This window comes from Phaethon aethereus (assembly GCF_964289735.1).
Source record: "Phaethon aethereus genome assembly, chromosome: W".
In the NCBI taxonomy this organism is placed as follows: domain Eukaryota; kingdom Metazoa; phylum Chordata; class Aves; order Phaethontiformes; family Phaethontidae; genus Phaethon; species Phaethon aethereus.
In genome coordinates this window covers 13,551,519-13,573,656 of record NC_138581.1, presented here as the reverse complement: position 1 = coordinate 13,573,656, position 22,138 = coordinate 13,551,519, and positions in this window count along the sequence as shown.

The window sequence follows — 22,138 nt, the reverse complement described above, 5'->3', positions numbered from 1 at the left end:
AGATAGTCCATCTTCCTCACAGTCCTTAGGTTGCAAATGATCCATCAGGTTTTGTTTTTAGATAAACAAAAAGGGGGAGATGTTGGGATCACCCTGCATGGCTCGACCTTAAGGAGAAGGAGCTGTGGTGTTGATCTGCACGGCTCGACCTTAAGGAGAAGGAGCTGTGGCACTGAGAAGCTGGTAAACAGCTGGATATCTGCACGGCTCGGCCTTGAGGAGAAGGAGCTGTGATAAACAACTAAGAAGCAGCGAGGAAAACAGGAACACCTGCAAGCAGCAATCCTGACTGTATGAGGGGTGCGTGGACAGCGCGTGATATTTTGTATATAGCCAATTGCAATAGTGTGTGTAACAAGTTGTAACCAATCATGAGTGTGTGCGCAGTGACTAAGCGAAAATTATGATATATATTGGAGTCAGACAAGACAATAAACGGCTTCGGAATATAACTCTCATAGAGTTGTGAAGTCCATCCTTCTCCCGCAATCCAGCACCACCATGTTCCCTAAACCATGTCCCAAAGTGCCACATCCACACGTTTTTTGAACACTTCCAGAGATGGCGACTCTACCACCTCCCTGGGCAGCCTGTTCCAATGCCTGACCACTCTCTCGGTGAAGAAATTTTTCCTAATATCCAATCTAAACCTCCCCTGGCGCAACTTGAGGCCTAGGTTTCTCACTGGTTTCACTAGATGTTGTCTGCAACATGAAGCATCTAGCACTTAAAGATATTTAAGGTGCTGTGCCAAATTACCTTTAAGGATCTGACCCGAAGTTTCGTGATTTTTTTTTCCCCTCTAAAAGAAATGAAAGCTCTCAAAAGCTCCTGTGCTGAAATTTTTCACGGTGTATTTATCACCATCACTAGAACTCTGGAATTATCAAATGCAACTAGATAACTAAGGCTTTGCTTTGGTAATTATCAGATTACAGGGATGTCCTCAGCAGCATTTAGGCAGATATGCCAACATTAACCATAGCATTCAAGTGTTTGAAGAAATGCATTTTAATGTTCACAAGGAAGACCCAAAGCATCGTTTCTAAGGCCATCTCCTCATTTTGTGTTGATTGCTACAAAAAGAGGCATTTGCTGACATTCAGTGTTCAGTATCCTCTCAGATTTCTAAGCGTGTGAAACAGATCCAACACAGTCACAATCCAACTTACTGTTGTAATGGGCATGAGAGATAGATAATGCTTAAAAATGTTTAGGTGATGTAAGCATTATCAGAAATAACAGCAAAAAGATCACACAAACCCCGGAGCCTTCTCTCCTCCAGGCTGAACAACCCCAACTCTCTCAGCCTGTCCTCATAGGAGAGGTGTTCCAGTCCTCTGATCATTTTTGTGGCCCTCCTTTGGATACGCTCCAACAGGTCCATGTCATTCCTGTGCCAAGGGCTCCAGAATTGGACGCAGGACTCCAGGTGGGGTCTCGCCAGAGCAGAGGGGCAGAGTCACCTCCCTCGACCTGCTGGCCATGCTTCTTTTGATGCAGCCCAGGATACAGTTGGCCTTCTGGGCTGTGAGCGCACGTTGCCGGCTCATGTCCGGCTTTTCAGCCACCAGTACCAAGTCCTTCTCGGCAGGGCTGCTCTCAATCCCTTCATCCCCCAGCCTGTATTGATGCTGAGGGTTGCACCGACACAGGTACAGGACTCTGCACTTGACCTTGTTGAACCTCATGAGGTTCACACGGGTCCATTCCTCGAGCTTGTCCAAGTCCCTCTGGATGTCATCCCATCCCTCAGGTGTGTCAACCACACCACTCAGCTTGGTGTCGTCTGCAAACTTGCTGAGGGTGCATTCGATTCCACTGTCTATGTCATTGATGAAGATATTAAAGAGTACTGGTCCCAATATGGACCCCTGAGGGATATCACTCGTCACCGATCTCCATCTGGACATTGAGCCATTGACCACTACCCTCTGGATGTGACCAACCCAACCAATTCCTCATCCACCGAACAGTCCACCCATCATCACTGTGGTAAACCCTGAAACTGAAATTTCTCTTTAACAGAAATTGTATGGTACAAGAAACATGGGTATATTCCTGTAGCATGCAGATTTCATGGTACGTTTATTTGCGCTGTCTTAGATGGCGTGGTTCTGCCAACACATTTACGGTTTCTTAAGTTTTAGGAGAGTGAATATTCACATTCACTCAGAGTCACTACTGTTTGATACTCCTAATGCATACAGACTGAGGTCTCTGCCTCTGTGCTGATGAGGATAGGGACATATTTTACCTGTGTTCTGTGAAATTATCAAGTGATCAAATGCCAGCATAGTTCTTCCCACTTTAGTTCTTCAGTTTTGGCTATGATGACTCTGCAGTCAGTAAAAGTGCCAAAGATTTTATCACAAGTTTTGCAATCATTTTTCTTCTTTCTTTTTTTCTTCTCCCTTCCATACAGCTCCCACTTCTGGAGTCCTGTGATTTCAGAAAACTTAGCTTTCATTTAAGAGAGAAAATAATTTTCTACACCATATGTATATAAAAAGGAGTTGGAAAATGTAGTTTTACTACATATTAAACATTAAAAAGCAAAAGACTAATAAAAAATGCAGGATTTTGAAATTAAAAATAACAGATTAGTTTTAGTTACATAGCTTTCTCCACTTTTTTCCTGAAGCCCTCTTTTCTCTTTCTAAAATAATACATAAAGACTAAAGGAAAAAAATGTTGAAACTGAAAGGATGCTGTTAGAGGTATAGTTTCTAAAGTTTATTGAAGTTGACTAATAAATACATGGAGTGGTGTTTGTTTAACTTAAATGACTTCCCTCTGCCAGGAATATAATCAATAAAGCATTACTTGTTACTTATTAAATAACTAACTAAAATAACTAAAATAACTTTGTTACTTATTTTACACTGTCTTATCTTCAGGTCTTATCTTCAGCATTACAAACATATTTCCAAATTAAGAAAAAAATCAGAGAAACTAGGTTTGTGTGAACTATCTGAAAAAACCAAACCAAACAAACAAAGAACACAGTGGAGGAAAAATGTAAAACAGGTCAGTTGAATTAGACAAAGTCAACACTGACACCACATCCAGAAAAAAAAACTAGAAAAGCATTATCTTGTGTAGCACATGCATTACTTCCCCCAGAGCAGGAGCATCTACACTGGCACATCTTTTTGATATTGGTCCACAGATTAGTAACACATATTATCTCCTGGCCTTGCAAAATTATCTCCTGGCCATACTTGCAAGACTTATTTCTGAAGTAATTCTAGATTGTTTCTCCTATTTCCCACTGTTTATTTTCATGCTTTTCTAATTAAAAATTTTGCATCCATAAATAAATGTTACCTCCTCATTAAAGTTCCTCAAACATTAGAAAAATCTAGCTAGAGTCTAAGGTCTTGATGATTCAGCTTCAGATACTGAAAGCAAATAAGCACCATCCCTGGAACATATGTGAACTGCCACCTCAAGAGGTTCTCAGTCTCTTTTGACTGTTTCTTCCTTTTCCCTGTTCTTCTTACATGTGCATTAGTTACCCTTTCACAATTTGAGTGGATTTTATAAAAGTATACATTCATCCAAAGAAACTGCTGGATCAGGTATGTCCTTTGGTTATTTTACTGCTTTAGTTATTAACAGAAAGAAACAAATGCAAATGACTGGGCTTTGAGAACATAAAAGTGGTTGTTAGACAAAAGGAGCTGCAAAAGTAAAAATTATCATCTGGATTTTTCTTCAGCCAATAATCAATGTGGCATAGCAATTTTCAGAGCTTCATTTACTTTCCTTCTGTCACGAAAACTTTTAGCCAAGATTTTCCAGATAAATAAACTAGCAATTTCCCTGTATCAGAGGTTTTATTAAACAGAAAAGTTTTCTTATAATCCAGAGTATGGTTCAACGTATGAATCTCTGTTCCAAAACAGCTGTCACATTTGCCAAGTAATTACCATGTGAGAACAAGTCGAAGTTTCTCTCTGGATGGGAAAGAAAAGAATTAGCTTAAGAGAGAAGAAGAAAATACATTGGATGTTAATAGATGGAGTGGATTAGTCTTAGTATGCAAAGTTTAAATAGAGATACTTTCCCTGAAATTCCTAATTACTCACCAGTCAACATTTCCAAATACAAGCACTTATAACAGCTGATTTTTTTTAATATCCCAAATATTCTGTTTTCTCATAGTTTGTTATCACTAACCTTATAATTTCTGAAATCTCTCATTCCTACACTTTCAACGATCGAGCAAATCCAGCAGTAGTATTCGGGGAATAATCTAGCATTAGCATATTATTATGGTAAGACAAACTTTGAATCAATGAAACCCTGAAAGGTCTGTTTGGTTCTTTGCTAGAGCAGTTCCTCTAAATACTGCTTCCTGTTTGCCTTTCCTCCTTCTGTTGCTTTGTGGCTTCTGTACCTCAGACCATGAGTATATGTCGTGGTTTAACCCCAGCAGGCAACTAAGCACCATGCAGCCGCTCGCTCACTCCCCCACGGTGGGATGGGGGAGAGAGTCGGAAGAGTAAAAGTGAGAAAACTCACGGTTTGAGATAAAGACAGTTTAACAGGTAAAACAAAAGCTGCGCACACAAGCAGAGCAAAACAAGGAATTCATTCACCACCCCCCATGGGCAGGCAGGGGTTCAGCCATCTCCAGGGAAGCAGGGCTCCATCACGCGTAATGGTTTCTTGGGAAGACAGATACCATAACTCCAAACATCCCTCCACCCCTTCCTTCTTCTTCCCCCAGCTTAATATACTGAGCATGACGTCATATGGTATGGAATATCCCTTTGGTCAGCCTGGGTCAGCTGTCCTGGCTGTGTCCCCTCCCAGCTTCCTGTGCACCCCCAGCCTTCTTGCTGGCAGGCCAACATGAAAAGCTGGACAGTCCTTGACTGGTTATGAGCAACAACTGAAAACATCAGCACGTTATCAACATTTTGTCATCCCAAATCCAAAACATAGCCTCATACTAGCTTCTATGAAGAAAATTAACTCTATCCCAGCTGAAACCAGGACGGTATAAGAAGCAACAGTTCACTCAGGAGTAGTTTAATAATTGTTTGTTTTCTTCCCATTTGTCCTGGTTTCAGCCAGGATAGAGCTGGTTTTCCTCACAGAAGCTAGTGTGAGACTGTGTTTTGGATTTGGGATGAGGAACTGTTGATAATGTGCTGATGTTTTGGGTTGTTGCTGAGCAGTCAAGGACAGTCCAGCTTCTTGTGCTGGCCTGCCAGCAAGCAGGCTGGGGGTGCACGGGGAGCTGGGAGGGGACACAGCCGGGACAGCTGACCCAGACTGGCCAAAGAGATATTCCCTACCATCCGACGTCATGCCCAGTACATAAACTGGAGTTGGCCGGGGGGGCGGAAATCGCTGCTCGGGGACGGGCTGTCGATCACGGGGTGGTGAGCAATTTCTGTATTGGGCCTCACTTGTTCTTGTACATTCCTTTGATGGTATTATCATTGTTGTTCCCTTCTTTCTTTCTGTCCTATTAAACCGTGTTTATCTCAACCCACGAGGTTTTTCCTAATTCTCTCCCCCGTCCCACTGTGGGAGGGAGAGTGAGCGAGCGGCTGCGTGGTGCTTAGTTGCTGGCTGGGGCTAAACCACGACAGTCCTTTTTGGCGCCCAACGTGGGGCACGAGGCTTGAGATAATAACGGTTGCAGGTCACAATATCAGTTTATTCGATTTGCATCATGCTCTCGTCTTTGCTGTACATGTTAAGGATCAGTGTTGGTTTCTGCGGGCTGCTGTACTCTGCAATGATTAGTAATGTCTCGCCTGTGAATTTTGTTTTTAGAGCACTGACCTTGAGCTTAATGTGGTATCATCTGAGCTCTGTACTAAAGCCGTTACTGTATTTTGGCTACAGTTTTGTGGAGACGATTAGCAATTATACTTCTGCCTCTGAAAGGTTTTTTATGGAGGAAATGCAGAATGGTACCTTTGCTACCCTCTATCATAACATTTCCTCCTTCATCACAATAATTTTTCAGTATTTTGAACACCCTTGGCTGGTTAAAATACCTCTATTGCTACTTCTGGGGAACATGGTTTCGGTTTTGTCTAAGGTTGGCAAGCAATTTAAGAATATCACCCGGAGATCTGCCCCAAGGCTGGATAGTTATGAATGGCAGGGTGTGTGGAACAGCATGGGCAAATGCCTGGGGCGGTGGGCACCTCCGGTGTTTTGGAGCTTCACTCCCGAACAAGTGCAGAATCCTGATAAACTAGCAGAATATCTGGAAGAAGTATGCTGTCAGCCTGGCAGCTCCAAGGAGACACAAATCATTGCCATGTGCTGGGGCCTGGCCCATGCCTACCGAACCCTATTTAACACTATGCAAAGGGGAGAGAGGCTCTCTGGGTCTGATGGCAATGTGGCAGGCACTGTGACTACTCCAACCCCTGTGGCAGGCACTGTCACTACTCCAAATCCCACGGCGGGCACTGCCACTACTCCAACCCCCACGGCGGGCACTGTAGCTACTCAGACTGTTGCAGCTGAGCCAGAGAACCAGCCCATCCCGGTATCAGTTGCCCCTGTACAAAAGAAGAAATCTTGGAAGCGGAAGTCAGCTCGTTTAGTAAGGGAGGAGGAAGATTCTGCTAAGAAGGAGCCAGAGGAAGAGAGTGAGGAGGCAGAGTGCTCTGAAGCAGGGCCATCACAAGCACGGAAGAGGGAAGAGAGCGAGTCATCACTTGAAGAGGAGGAAGAGGAAGAACTCATAAAAGAGACGGTAACTACCCGATCTCTATCACTGAGTGAATTGCGAGATATGCGAAAGGATTTCAGCCGTCGTCCAGGTGAGCACATTGTCACCTGGCTGCTCCGATGCTGGGATAATGGGGCCAGTAGCCTGGAATTAGAGGGTAGGGAAGCCAAGCAGCTGGGATCCCTTTCTAGGGAAGGGGGCATTGACAAAGCAATTGGAAAAGGTGCACAAGTCCTCAGCCTCTGGAGACGACTCCTGTCGGGTGTGAAGGAAAGGTATCCCTTCAAGGAAGATGTTCTATGTCACCCAGGCAAGTGGACCACCATGGAGAAAGGTATCCAGTACCTGAGGGAGCTAGCGGTGCTGGAAGTGATTTATGGTGACTTGGACAATGGACAATCATCCAAAGATCCAGATGAAGTCAATTGCACGCAACCTATGTGGCGGAAGTTTGTACAGAGTGCACCATCATCATATGCCAACTCATTAGCAGTAATGGCCTGGAAGGACGGAGAGAGACCAACGGTGGATGAATTGGCTGGCCAACTCCGGCAATACGAAGAAAGTCTCTCTTCATCCCTACGGGCCTGCGTCTCTGCTATAGAGAAACTGTCCCGAGAGTTCCGGCAATTCAAAGAGGATATGCCCTACCCTCCACCCATACGGACCAGTGTCTCAGCCATTAGGAGTAAGCGCTCTTCTGCTCAAGAGAGAAGATATAGAGGATACACACTGTGAGCCACCCTGTGGTTTCAATTGCGTGACTACGGAGAGGACATGAGGAGGTGGGATGGAAAACCTACCTCGACCCTAGAGGCACGAGTACGCGAGCTGCAAGGAAAAACAATTACAAAAGGGGGTTCAGGTTCCTCAAGGAAAATCGTTGCTCCACTTTCCAGTGGGCAGCTTCCCAGAAAGAATAGAAGAGCTGATCTCACCTCTGATCCTCTTGAAGGGACTTCTGATTCCTATTTACAAGAAGTGGGTAACGAGTACTATGAGCAGGATTAGAGGGGCCCTGCCTCCAGCCAGGCGGAGGAGAGGGACAACCGAGTTTATTGGACTGTGTGGATTAGATGGCCTGGCACATCAGACCCACAGGAATATAAGGCTTTAGTGGACACCGGTGCACAATGTACCCTGATGCCATCAAGCCATATAGGGGCAGAGCCCATCTGTATTTCCGGAGTGACAGGGGGATCCCAACAGCTGACTGTACTGGAGGCTGAAGTGAGCCTAACTGGGAATGAGTGGCAGAAGCACCCCATTGTGACTGGCCCGGAGGCTCCGTGCATCCTGGGCATAGACTACCTCAGCAGAGGGTATTTCAAGGACCCAAAAGGGTACCGGTGGGCTTTTGGTATAGCTGCCTTGGAGACGGAAGAAATTAAACAGCTGTCCACCTTGCCTGGTCTCTCAGAGGACCCTTCTGTTGTGGGGTTGCTCAGGGTCAAAGAACAACAGGTGCCGATCGCTACCACAACAGTGCACCGGCGGCAATATCGCACCAACAGAGACTCCCTGATCCCCATCCATGAGCTGATTCGTCGGCTGGAGAGCCAAGGAGTGATCAGCAAGACTCGCTCACCCTTTAACAGCCCCATATGGCCAGTGCGAAAGTCTAATGGAGAGTGGAGACTGACAGTAGACTATCGTGGCCTGAATGAAGTCACGCCGCCATTGAGCGCTGCCGTGCCGGACATGCTAGAACTTCAATATGAACTGGAGTCAAAGGCAGCCAAGTGGTACGCCACCATTGATATTGCTAACGCGTTTTTCTCGATCCCTTTGGCGGCAGAGTGCAGGCCACAGTTTGCTTTCACCTGGAGGGGTGTCCAATACACCTGGAATCGACTTCCCCAGGGGTGGAAACACAGCCCTACCATTTGCCATGGGCTGATACAAACTGCACTAGAACAGGGTGAAGCTCCAGAGCATCTGCAATACATTGATGACATCATTGTATGGGGCAACACAGCAGAAGAAGTTTTCGAGAAAGGGAAGAAAATAATTCAAGTACTTCTGAAAGCTGGTTTTGCTATAAAACAAAGTAAAGTCAAGGGACCTGCACAAGAGATCCAGTTTTTAGGAATAAAATGGCAAGATGGACGTCGACAGATCCCAACGGATGTGATCAACAAAATAACAGCTATGTCTCCACCAACTAGCAAAAAAGAAACACAAGCATTTCTGGGTGTTGTGGGTTTCTGGAGAATGCATATTCCAAATTACAGTCTGATTGTAAGTCCTCTTTATCAAGTGACCAGGAAGTAGAACGATTTTAAATGGGGCCCTGAGCAACGACAAGCCTTCGAACAAATCAAACAGGAGATAGTTCATGCCGTAGCCCTCGGGCCAGTCCGGGCAGGACAAGATGTTAAAAATGTGCTCTACACGGCAGCCGGGGAGAATGGCCCTACCTGGAGTCTCTGGCAGAAGGCACCAGGAGAGACTCGAGGTCGACCTCTAGGGTTTTGGAGTCGAGGATATAGGGGATCTGAGTCCCGCTATACTCCAACTGAAAAGGAGATATTGGCGGCATACGAAGGAGTTCGAGCTGCCTCAGAAGTGGTTGGTACTGAAGCACAGCTCCTCCTGGCATCCCGACTGCCAGTGCTGGGCTGGATGTTCAAAGGGAGGGTCCCCTCTACACATCATGCGACTGATGCTACGTGGAGTAAGTGGGTCGCGCTTATCACACAGCGGGCTCGAATAGGAAATCTTAATCGCCCGGGAATCTTGGAAGTGATCATGGACTGGCCAGAAGGCAAAGATTTTGGAATATCACCGGAAGAGGAGGTGGCGCGTGCTGAAGAGGCTCCACCATATAATGAACTGCCAGAGAACGAAAGGCAATATGCCCTGTTCACTGATGGGTCCTGTCGTATTGTAGGCAAACATCGAAGGTGGAAAGCTGCTGTATGGAGCCCTATACGACGAGTTGCAGAAGTGGCTGAAGGACAAGGACAAGAAGCGAGGAAAACAGGAACACCTGCAAACAGCAAAAAGTGAGGAAGATTTGAGAAGACTCTAGATGGAGAAGAGGGCATGTGCCGAAGAAGACACGCCTATTCATGAATATGTATTAGAAGACACGCCTATTCATGAATATGTATTAGCAAACAGGATCACGCTGAGGAAGATTTGAGAAGACTCTAGTTGGAGAAGAGGGCATGTGCCGAAGAAGACACGCCTATTCATGAATATGTATTAGAAGACACGCCTATTCATGAATATGTATTAGCAAACAGGATCACGCTGAGGAAGATTTGAGAAGACTCTAGATGGAGAAGAGGGCATGTGCCGAAGAAGACACGCCTATTCATTAATATGTATTAACAGACAGGATATAAACCAAGAACAGGAACTGTACTGCGTGCGTCTTGGTGGAGCGGAGACTCCCGGCACACCCAGCGCTGTTTGCTTGCCTCTATTCGCTTAATAAATTGTAAATTTGAATTGGAATCCTATTTGGGACTAAATCATTTATTATGATATGATAAAATGGCTAGTCATGACACTAATCTGGTATTTGTATTCAGCATTGCCGTCATTTCTGTACTTCGGGAGCTATCTCTTGGAAACTATTAATAATTACTCTTTTTACCTTTTCTCCTTGGAGAGCCAATCTATGAGGGAGACACCTTCCTTCACCTTCCTCTTCTCCTGCAGGCTAGTTACAACAGCTCTTGAGAATTCTGAATATCCTTGGGATGATCAAACCAGAACGCTCCTATTGCTAGGTCTCCTGAATGTGTTTCAGGTCTTGCCCAGGATTAAAAAGCTATTTAAAAATATCACCCCATCTGCTACCAGTACTCAGTGTGGATGTGGGCGCACTGCCACTACTCAAACACCAGCGACAGGCACTGCGGTTACTCAACCCCTGGCAATGGGCACTGCAGTTACTCCAACCCCTGCAATGGGCACGGCAGCTAGACCAACCCCCGCAACAGGCACGGCAGCTAGACCAACCCCCGCAACAGGCACTACAGCCACTCACACACTGTCAACAGGCACTGCAGCTACTCAAACCCTGGTGATAAACACTGCAGATGAACCAGAGAACCAACCTGTGCCCATATCAGTTGCCCCTATACACAAGAAGAAATGGACATGAAAGTCAGCTCGTTTAGCAAAGGATTATGAAGAACGAGAACCAGACAAGGAAGAGGCAGAACCAGAGATAAGCACCCGATCCCTGTCCCTGGGTGAGCTGCAAGATATGCGAAAAGACTTTAGTCGTCATACAGGCAAGCACGTTCTCACCTGGCTGCTCTGATGCTGGGGTAACGGGGCCAGTAGCCTGGAATTAAAGGGTAAGGAAGCCAAGCAGCTGGGGTCCCTGTCTAGGGAAGGGGGCACTGACAAGGCAATTGCAAAAAAGACACAAGCCCTCAGCCTCTGGAGGCGACTCCTTTCTGGCGTGAAGGAAAGGTAGCCTTCAAGGAAGATGTTATGTGTCACCCAGGCAAGTGGACCACCATGGAGAGACGTATCCAGTACCTGAGGGAATTAGCTGTGGTGGAGGTGATTTATAATGACCTGGAGAACACAGATCTAGATGAAGTCCAGTGGACACGATCCATGTGGCGGAAGTTTGTATCGAGAGCACAATCGTCGTATGCCAACTCATTAGCAGTAATGACCTGGAAAGATGGAGATGTACCAATGGTGAATAAATTGGCTGACCAGCTCTGGCAACACAAAGAAAATCTCTCCTCCTCCCTACGGGTCTGCATCTCGGCTGTGGAGAAACTGACAGACATGATGACCCAGAAACTGTCCCGGGAGTTTCAGTGATTCAAAGAAAGATGATATGTTCTGCTCCCCACCTGTACGGACCAGTATCACAGCTGTGAGGAGTAAGCGTTCCTTTGCTCGAGAGAGGATATAGGGGGTACACACATCTGTGTGACCATGGACTGGACATCAGGAAGTTGGAAGGAAAATCTACCTCGACCATTAGAGGCCTGAGTACGTGAGTTGCAAGGACAAACAATCACAAAAGGGAGTTCTTCCAGGAACATTGCTGCCCCAGTATCCAGTGAGCAGTTTCCCAGACAGGGTAGAAGGGCAGGTCTGACTTCCGATTTACTAGAGGGACTTCTTAACAACAAGTGAGTAATGAATACTATGACCAAGACTAGAGGGTCCCTGCCTCCAGCCAGACGGAGGAGAGGGACAACTGATTTTATTGGACTGTGTGGATTCGATGGCCTGGCACATCACACCCACAAGAGTGTAAGGCTCTAGTGGACACCGGTGCACAGTTTACCCTCATGCCATCAAGCTATAAAGGCACAGAACCCATTTGTATTTCTGGAGTGACAGGGGGATCCCAGCAGCTGGCTGTATTGGAGGTCAAAGTGAGCCTAACTGGGAATGAGTGGCAGAAGCACCCCATTGTGACTGGCCCCGAGGCCCCGTGCATCCTGGGCATAGACTACCTCAGGAGAGGGTATTTCAAGGACCCAAAGGGTACCGGTGGGCTTTTGGTATAGCTGCCTTGGAGATGGGGGAAATGAAACAGCTGTCCACCTTGCCTGGTCTCTCAGAGGACCCTTCTGTTGTGGGATTGCTGAGGGTCGAAGAACAACAGGTGCTGAAGGCTACCACAACAGTGCACCAGCGGCAAAGTTGCACCGACTGAGGTTCCCTGATTCCCATCCATAAGCTGATTTGGCAACTGGAGAGCCAAGGAGGGATCACTTTAACAGCCTGATGTGGCCAGTGTGAAAGTCTAATGGCGAGTGGAGACTGACAGTAGACTACTGTGGCCCAAACAAATTCACGCCACCAATGAGTGCTGCTGTGCCAGACATGCTAGAACTTCAATATGAACTGGAGTCAAAGGCAGCCAAGCGATATGCCACAACTGACATCGCTAACGTGTTTTTCTCAATCTCTTTGGCGGCAGAGTGCAGGCCACAGTTTGCTTTCACTTGGAGGAATGTCAAGTACACCTGGAATCAACTGCCCCAGGGGTGGAAACACAGCCCTACCATTTGCCATGGGCTGATACAGACTGCACTAGAACAGGGTGAAGCTCCAATACACCTGCAACACATTGATGACATCATCGTGTCGTGCAACACAGCAGAAGTTGTTTTTGAGAAAGGGAAGAAAATAACCCAAATCCTTCTGAAAGCCTGTTTTGCAATAAAACAAAGTAAGGTCAAGGGGTCTGCACAGGAGATCCAGTTTTTAGGAATAAAATGGCAAGATGGATGTCATCAGATCCCAATGGATGTGATCAACAAAATAACAGCTATGTCTCCACCAAATAGGAGAAAAGAAACATAAGCTTTCTTACGTGTTGTAGGTTTTTGGAGAATGCCAGAGGAGACGTGACACATGCTGAAGAGGCCCCACTGTATAATAAATTACCAGAAAACAAAAAGCAATATGCCCTGTTCACTGACGGGTCCAGGCGTATTGTAGGAAAACGTTGGAGAGGGAATGCTGCTATATGGATTCCTGTACGACGAGTCGCAGAACCTGCTGAAGGACAAGGTGAATTGAGTCAGTCTGCAGAGGTGAAAGCCATCCAAGTGGCTTTAGATATTGCTGAATTAGAAAAATGGCCAGTACTTTATCTCTGTACTGACTCGTGGATGATGGCAAATGCTCTAAGGGGGTGGCTCCAGCACTGGAAGCAGAGCAACTAGCAATTCAGAGGCAAACCTATCTGGGCTGCTGCATTATGGCAACATATTGCTATCTTGGTAGAGAACCTGGCTGTAGAACTACGTCACGTAGATGCCCACTTACCCAGGAGTCGGGCCACTGAAGAACATCAAAACAACAAGCAGATAGATCAGGCTGCCAAGATTAAGGTGGCTCAGGTAGATCTGGACTGGCAACATAAGGGTGAATTATTTATAGCTCAGTGAGCCCATGACACCTCAGGCCATTGTTGTGGTTTAACCCCATTAAGCAACTAAGCACCATGCAGCTCACTCCCCCACAGTAGGATGGGGGAGAGAACTGGAAGAGTAAAAGTGAGAAAACTAGTGGTTTGAGAAAAAGACAGTTTAATAAGTAAAGCAAAAGCCGCGCACACAAGCAGAGCAAAACAAGGAATTCATTCACTACTTCCCATGGGCAGGCAGGGGTTCAGCCATCTCCAGGGAAGTAGGGCTCCATCACGGGTAATGGTTTCTTGGGAAGACAGATGCCATAACTCCAAATGTCCTTCCACCCCTTCCTTCTTCTTCGTCCCAGCTTAATATACTGAGCTTGATGTCATATGGTATGGAATATCCCTTTGGCCATCCTAGGTCAGCTGTCCTGGCTGTGTCCCCTCCCAGCTTCCCGTGTACCCCCAGCCTTCTTGCTGGCAGGCCAGCACTAAAAGCCGGACAGTCCTTGACTGCTTAGCAACAACCCAAAACATCAGTACGTTATCAACATTTTCTCATCCCAAATCCAAAACATAGCCTCATACTAGCTTCTATGAAGAAAATTAACTCTATCCTGGCTGAAACCAGTACAGCCATCAAGGAAGGGATGTAAGTGGGCTCGTGGTCAAGGGGTGGACTTGATCATGGACACTATTGCATGGGTTATCCATGAATGTGAAATGTGTGTTGCAATCAAGCAAGCCAACCGGTTAAAGCCTCTCTGGTATGGAGGACGATGGCTGAAATATAAATATGGGAAGACCTGGCACATTGACTATAAAACACTCCCACAAACCCACCACGGCAAGCACCATGTGCTTACAGTGGTGGAAGCAACCACCGGGTGGCTGGAAACATACCCTGTGCCCCTTGCCACCGCCCAGAACACTATCCTGGGCCTTGAAAAGCAAGTCTTATGGCGACATGGCACCCCCGAAAGAATTGAGTCAGACAATGGGACTCATTTCCGAAACAACCTCATAGACACCTGGGCCAAAGAGCATGGCACTGAGTGGGTATATCACATCCCCTGTCATGCACCAGCCTCCAGGAAAATTGAACGATACAACGGACTGTTAAAGACTACACTGAGAGCAATGGGTGACGGGACATTCAAACATTGGGATAAACATTTAGCCAAAGCCACCTGGTTAGTCAACATTAGGGGATCTGCCAATCGAGCTGGCCCTGCCCAATCAAAACTTTTACGTACTGTAGAAGGGGATAAAGTCCCTGTGGTGCATGTAGAAAATATGCTGGGGAAGACAGTCTGGGTTACTCCTGCCTTGGGCAAAGGCAACCCCATTCATAGGATTGCTTTTGCTCAGGGACCTGGGTGCACTTGGTGGGTGATGTGGAAGGATGGGGAAGTCTGATGTGTACCTCAAGGAGACTTGATTTGGGGGGGGAACAGCCAATGGTTTGAATTAAATTATGTTAATTGCTATATAATATTGTATGTCATCACTACTATGGTTGTTCTATGACATATTAACAGTATTATAGTAGGAACCACCCAGATTAATGAAACTGAACAAAGAGCAGCGGTGTTAGAACCAGAACTGGCCTCAGCATGCAACAGTCCAACACCGCACACCATCTCCCCTGTCCTGAGAGACTGTTATGACAGGTGGAGCCCAAAGTCATGGACTAAATGATCTCAGTGGACCTTTTAGAGGCATGGCCCATAAACTGAGGGAATGATATCTGTGTGTATATATCAAAAGACAGGGAAAGTTGTAGAGATTAATTGGAATGTATTGTAAAGTGTAAAACCTGGGCATGATTTATATGGTATAGAATAAGGGGAGGATACTGTCCTGGTTTTGGCTGGGATAGAGTTAATTTTCTTCCTGATAGCTGGTATAGTGCTGTGTTTTGGATTTATTATGAGAATAATGTTGATAACATACTGATCTTTTTAGTTGTTGCTAAGCAGTCAAGGGCTGTTCAGCTTCTCATGCTGGCCTGCCAGCAAGGAGGCACAGGAAGCTGGGAGGGGACACAGCCAGGACAGCTGACCCAAACTGGACAAAGGGATATTCCCTACCATATGATGTCACACTCAGTATATAAACTGGGGGAGTTGGCTGGGGAGGCGTTGCAGCTCAGGAACCAACTGGGCATCGGTCAGCAGGTGGTGAGCAAATGTCCTGTGCATCACTTGTTTTGTATATTCTTTTATCATTATTTTTATCCTTATTATTCTTTTTTTTCCCCATCCTATTAAACTGTCTTTATTTCAAACCACGACTTCTACCTTTTTTTTTCTGATTTTCTCTCCCATCCCACTGGAGCAGGGGAGGGTGAGTGAACGGCTGTGTGGTTGTTTTAGCTACCTGCTAGGTTAAACCACAACAACGTCTTGGCAATCATTCCTTAAATAGTCTCTTCTAGTTGCAGTATTCCTTTCAAAAATTATTTTTCCTTCCTGAGGCTCCTTGGTAAAAGGCAGAAGAAGGTATAGAGGCAGAAGTATTATGAACTAAAGCAGATGGCATATCAGTTTCAGAGAATATAATGAAGCTTGTACACAATGTTAATTGTCCCATTGTGGAGTAATCGCTGAGGGGTACTTTGGAAATTTACCCTCTAAGAACAGCCTTGAAACCAGGTGGAACGTAGCACTCGTACAACGGGTCTGTGCCTTGGAGACTCCCTGAACAGCCTTGGATGTTGGCAACATCAGGGGCGCCTGGTGTGCTGACTCTGGGAGAGATTACATGGAGGGTGGAGCGGAGTGGAGACCTCGCGGCCACGCTCTGTGAACAGGGGAGTTTAGGGATGCACAGGATGTACATTGATAAGCTGCGCTTACAATGTCCTGGGCCAAGGACCTGTCAACTTTGATGAAGTGCTGTACTTAGAGTGAACTTTGCTAATTATAATATCATTATAATACTAAAACACACACCCCTCTCAAAAGCTACCACCCCCCCAAGGTGCGACCCCTCCTCAATGAGTGTGCGCACTGAATTTTTCCTAGTCTGTACCTTTAAACGCGAAGCGAGAGAATTCTGCACCAATCCTGATAAAGGTATGTATGACTAGAGTCACTCAAGCTCCACCTGCAAAGTAAAACACTATAAAATAATGTTTTAAGAGCTGGATGTTAGGGAAGATACCATCGTCATGTACCACCCTAACTTCTGGGATCAGTCGACGGGCTGAGCCTCTCTTCCCCCCCATCGGGACGCCGTTGGGTAAGATTCGAACCCTTGGTCATACCAAGTGCCTTCCTGGGAAACTTAGAAATCTCTATATAGAGTCACTTTACATCTTTTAACGCGTTTATAGCCAAGTAGTGTCCCTCGTAGTTTTAGCATTTGCACGTGCTTTATAGGTAGTGAATTTATCACCGGCAATCCAAAGAACCTGTATATCTGTTGCTTCAATAAATCGCACTATTGATTGACTCAGCCGTGTGTGGTCCCTGAACGCGACCGTACCTCTGAGTGCGGCCGTGTTAGTTCAGGAGGTGTCCGGCTGAGCAGGTAGTGTGATGTTAGTAGTGCATCCGGACCCATGATAGTCCAACAAAGGTGTTGGGCGCGACCGGACTACTAACGCTGACTTTGGGCATCACTCAGAACCTAAGCTCAGCTGCCCCCAGTCCCTCTGATATCTGAGGATCGACTGGAAAGCAAGGGGGTTTAGTTTCTGCCAAATTGCTCTGCCTCTTAACGCAACACCCATAACCCAGTGCATTGATTGCACTGTGTTGAAAATCAGCCAGACTTTTTCAGGAGGAAGGATTTTCACTTCATTTAAGAAGGTATCAGTAAAATAACATACAGATAAATAGAATCATTCCAGACTGGGAAAACTTGGAGAGGTCAATACATTATCTAATGTAAGGACTTTGGCTGGCTGATGCTTTTGAAGATGTGTCTAGTCCTTTTCGATGACCATATTGAAAATTCTCATGTAGCTCAGAGACCATAAGTATTTCCAAGTACTGAAACATCAAGATACAGAGAAGAGTTGAACTGACCTGTCCCCACTCAAATCACTTCCTTTGGGGACTATCAATAACATGATTAAACCAGTTTTGACCAATACATCACAGTCATCTGAAGATAGATTTCTCCACTATCAAAGGTGAAATAAACTTTGTTGTGGCAGAAATTTAAATGCCTTTTCAGGTCGAAGGTTAATTTGAGTGTTTTTTCTAATGATCTCTAGCACTTTTTTCAAACATTTCAGGACTGTTCTATTTCACCAGAGAAAACTGCTTATAGTTCGCTTTGGAGAAGGAATAAAGTATGTGCTACTGTGACAGAGTAAATAATGTTGCTAAACTAATTACTTACCATAATCAGCTGTATTTTTATGGATGAACGGAATGATATTACATCTGAGATTCCAATTTCTGGAACAGGCATCAGAGAATATTAGTATAACCACAGAGGCAAAATTAGTGTCTTCAATGTAAAACAATAAACAGGCATGCTGTCCCTTTCTTGTTTATTATTTTTTATGCTCTTACTAGTCTCCGAACTGGCTTATCCCTTGCATTCTTTCCTCTCCCATTTTTTTGTGAATGCATTCTTGGATTATAACTCTTTCCCATTATATATATTTAAATCCTATTATTTTTTTATTCATTCTTTAAGATTGTGTTGCTAAATTGTATGCAACATATACTGTCAACCTTATATAAAATACAGAAACAGTTGCCAGTGATAAATCTTGCATGTGCTTCAAAACTGGATGAAGTGTTTATATCTAATTTTAGGCTGCCCTACAGCATTATTAAAGGGAACAGTTGTTACAACCCACTACAGCACATTCTATATATACAGATGTCTGTTTATTAGCCACAAGATGATTGTTTAACACAAAGCCCTCCTACTTGGTTTTGCTTAAACTACAAGTGGTCACAGAATCATAGAACTGTAGAATCATTAAAGTTGGAAAAGACCTCTAAGATCATCAAGTCCAACCGTTTCTTCAGATACCCAAGTCATTTTTCTCTTCCTCAAAACAGAAAATAAAACCGTGTAGTAGTGATCTAAGCCAGAAAGAGGAAATCTCTCATTGATATGAGAACATAAACTAGTATTGCCTTAGAATGAAAGATATGTACAGCATGTATTTGAAGTTATATTGGGGAGGAAGTTATTGCAGGTGTTTACTTGCATTGAGATATTGAACCATATTATTTTTTGAAAGGTAATATAGAAGTACCTTACCAATGAAACACAAGTTGTAAGGTTAAACTATAACATCAAGGTTAAAATATGACACCAACAAAAGAGAGTCAGAATACATCTGGTCCTCCATCCTATAGTGTCTACAGGAAACTTTACTTCCTTAACCTCAAAGCACTGACTTTGTAGACAAAAAGGGTATTTGTAGCTTCTTTCTGCAACTATTCCTCCAGCATATTTTCTACCAGCCTGGAAATTGTGTAATCACATTGTCCATGCCTTTGTTTTACTGCATATTTCAGTTTTATGAATCTTTTTTATGACACCTCCAGCCCACAGCAGAGGAGGAAGCTGTTTACCTCATGACACTTGCAACTAGTTGGATGGGGAAGATGGGTTTCAGAGCATATGCACACACTTTAGTAGGACAGACAGCTTGCCTCCAGTTGTTGAGGGAGCAGCTGAGGCTGTGTACAGGAGCTTTATGCTCTACAATTAGCTACGCCTCAGCTCCAAGTGTTGCAACAATTTTTCCCATGTGCTATTACCTGTAGCAGTGATCAGCACACTGATGAAGAGACAAGGGGAATGTTTCTTGGAAGAAATGACCTAGAACTCAGATTCTGCTAGAAAAGCACAGTTGCCAAGGAAAAAAAAGTCTGATGGGAGGAAACATTTTAATTAAAACTAAACCATCCACTTTTGTTGTCTATTTATTTGGCTTATGTACCTAGCACACTTCCTTTCTTGTTCACCTGTTGCATTTAACCCCCCACATTCCCCAAAGCCCTCAACCCCACCCATCTCCCAGAAGACCCCCAAAAAAACAAAACTGAAACAACCAAGTTGATGAGCAGTCCTAGAACCCAAAGAATCCATATAGCTAAAAGGCAATTTTTAGCTTACAAAAACTTTGAATGTACAAGGCCTCAAATGTCTGAATATATACAGAGCCCCAGATGTCTAACGGAACAGTTAGAAGGCAGTGGTACAAACCTTGCACAATTCCTTTCTCACCTGGATGTGTATTATTTATTATGATCTCAGGGACAATAAGATAGCAAGGTGGGATTTAGCAAATCCTATCACTTCAAATCCTTTTTATATTTTGTAGTATGAAATTATGAAGCATAAACTTACTCCTTTTCTCCCAGTTATTTCTGGATATACATCAGAAAGTAAATGAACAGAAATGGTAAAGAAAGCTGCAAAAGGCCACATAACATGCTTTATTCTTTGGACTCACTGGGAGAAATTTGATTCCAATACACTTTTTTAACCAGTACAAAATATTTCAGGATAACCTGGATAAATAGACTAAAAACTAAAGCTAAATACAACATCAGACAAAGAATGAATACAAGGATATAGGTATCCACACTCATTTCTTCCTGAAGATATGGCAAAAGCCACGCAAGCAAAGCAAAACAAGGAATTCATTCACTGTTTCCCATCGGCAGGCAGGTGTTCAGCCATCTCCAGGGAAGCAGGGCTCCATCACGCATAATGGTTACTTGGGAAGACAAAATGCCATAACTCTGAACATCCCCCACTTCCTTCTTCCCCCAGCTTTATATTGCTGAGCATGACATCATATGGTATGGAATATCCCTTTGGCCAGTTTGGGTCAGCTGTCCTGGCTGTGTCCCCTCCCAACTTCTTGTGCACCCCCAGCCTGCTTGCTGGTGGGGTGGTGTGAGAAGCAGAAAAGGCCCTGACTCTGTGTAAGCACTGCTCAACAATAAGGAAAACATCTCTATATTATCAACACTGTTTTCAGCACAAACCCAAAACATAGCCCCATACTAGCTGCTATGAAGAAAATTAACCCTATCCCAGTTGAAACCAGCACATTCTCCACCCCTTATTCCATACCATTTGCGCCATGCTTGGGTACCAGTACAACCTCATTAACCACCACCACCCTTCCCATCCTTTGATATAATACACAGATTATTGTCCCCTTAGTCCATAGACCATCCCTGTAAAATGTCTGTGAAATGTCCACAAATGTCCATGAAATGTCCACAAATGTCCATGAAATGTCCATTGAGTTAATTTAGTCCATGACTTTGGGCTCCATCTCTTATGGTGGTCACTCAGGACAGGACAGGTGGTGTGTTGCGTGGAGTTACTGGGCACCAAAGCCAGCTCAGGTCAGGGCACTGCTGCACTTGCACTGCTTCTCGTAAGGCTTGTCCTCCATTGGCTCAGGTGGTTCCTGCTATAGTAGTTCCTATAACATGCAACTCAAATCATGGGTTACAACAATTTAAAGGTATTTCCATTACAATCTCCACCCCTGGGCCCTTTGGACTGGACCATAGGGTTTAACATTGCAATGAACTCCTCCCCTTGCCCCTGCTCCGGCTTGGATTTATCCACAGGCTGCAGTCACTTAGGGGTGTACCTGCTCCAAGTGGAGCCTTATCTATGAGCCACAGTCTCTCCAGGGGTATACCTGCTGCGACATAGACTTATCCACAGCTACAGTCACTTCAAGGTGCACCTGCTCCAAAATGGCCTCCTCCATGGGCCACAATGACTTCAGAGATATACCTGCTCCAGCGTGGCCTTACACACAGCCACAGTCCCTTCAGAAGTAAACCTGCTCCAACATGGCCTTACCCATGGATGCAGTCCCTCCAAGGGTGTACCTGCTCTGTCATGGGCTTATCCATGGCCACACACTTTGAGGTGCTGCAGCATGGACTTATCCACAGCCACTGATGCTACAAGTTGCACCTTCTCCAGCACGGACTTATCCTTGGGCCACAATCCCTTCAGAGGTATACCTGCTACAGCGCAGGCATAACCATGGCCACAGATGCTTTGATATGTACCTGCTCTGGTGTGGACTTATCCACGGCCACAGATGCTTCAGGGTGTCCTGCTCCCATGTGGACTCATCCACAGGTCACAGTCCCTTCGACTCAAGTTTGCACTGGAGTTCCAGCCTGTCCAGTACAGCAGCACAGAAACAGCAGCAATGCCCTGGCCGTCTGCCAGCCCAGGCACATCACCATTGCTGTTATCAAAATGTTCCCAGGCACAGCAGAGTCAGACGATAAGCAGTACAGCAGTACAGAAAGCAGCAAAAGCAAAAAGCAGCCACTAACGAGCACTAGACTCTAATATACGTAAGGAAAGCAAATCCATGGCAAGCACAGGAGCCTGACAATTAATAGCTAAACAGCAATAACAGCTATAAATTCTATCTAGCACATTCCAGTCAAACTTGTCATTATCTCGAGCCCTTGGAGCCCCACGCCGGGTGCCAAAAAAGACTGTCGTGGTTTAACCCCAACCAGCAACTAAGCACCATGCAGCTGCTCGCTCACTCCCCCCACAGTGGGATGGGGGAG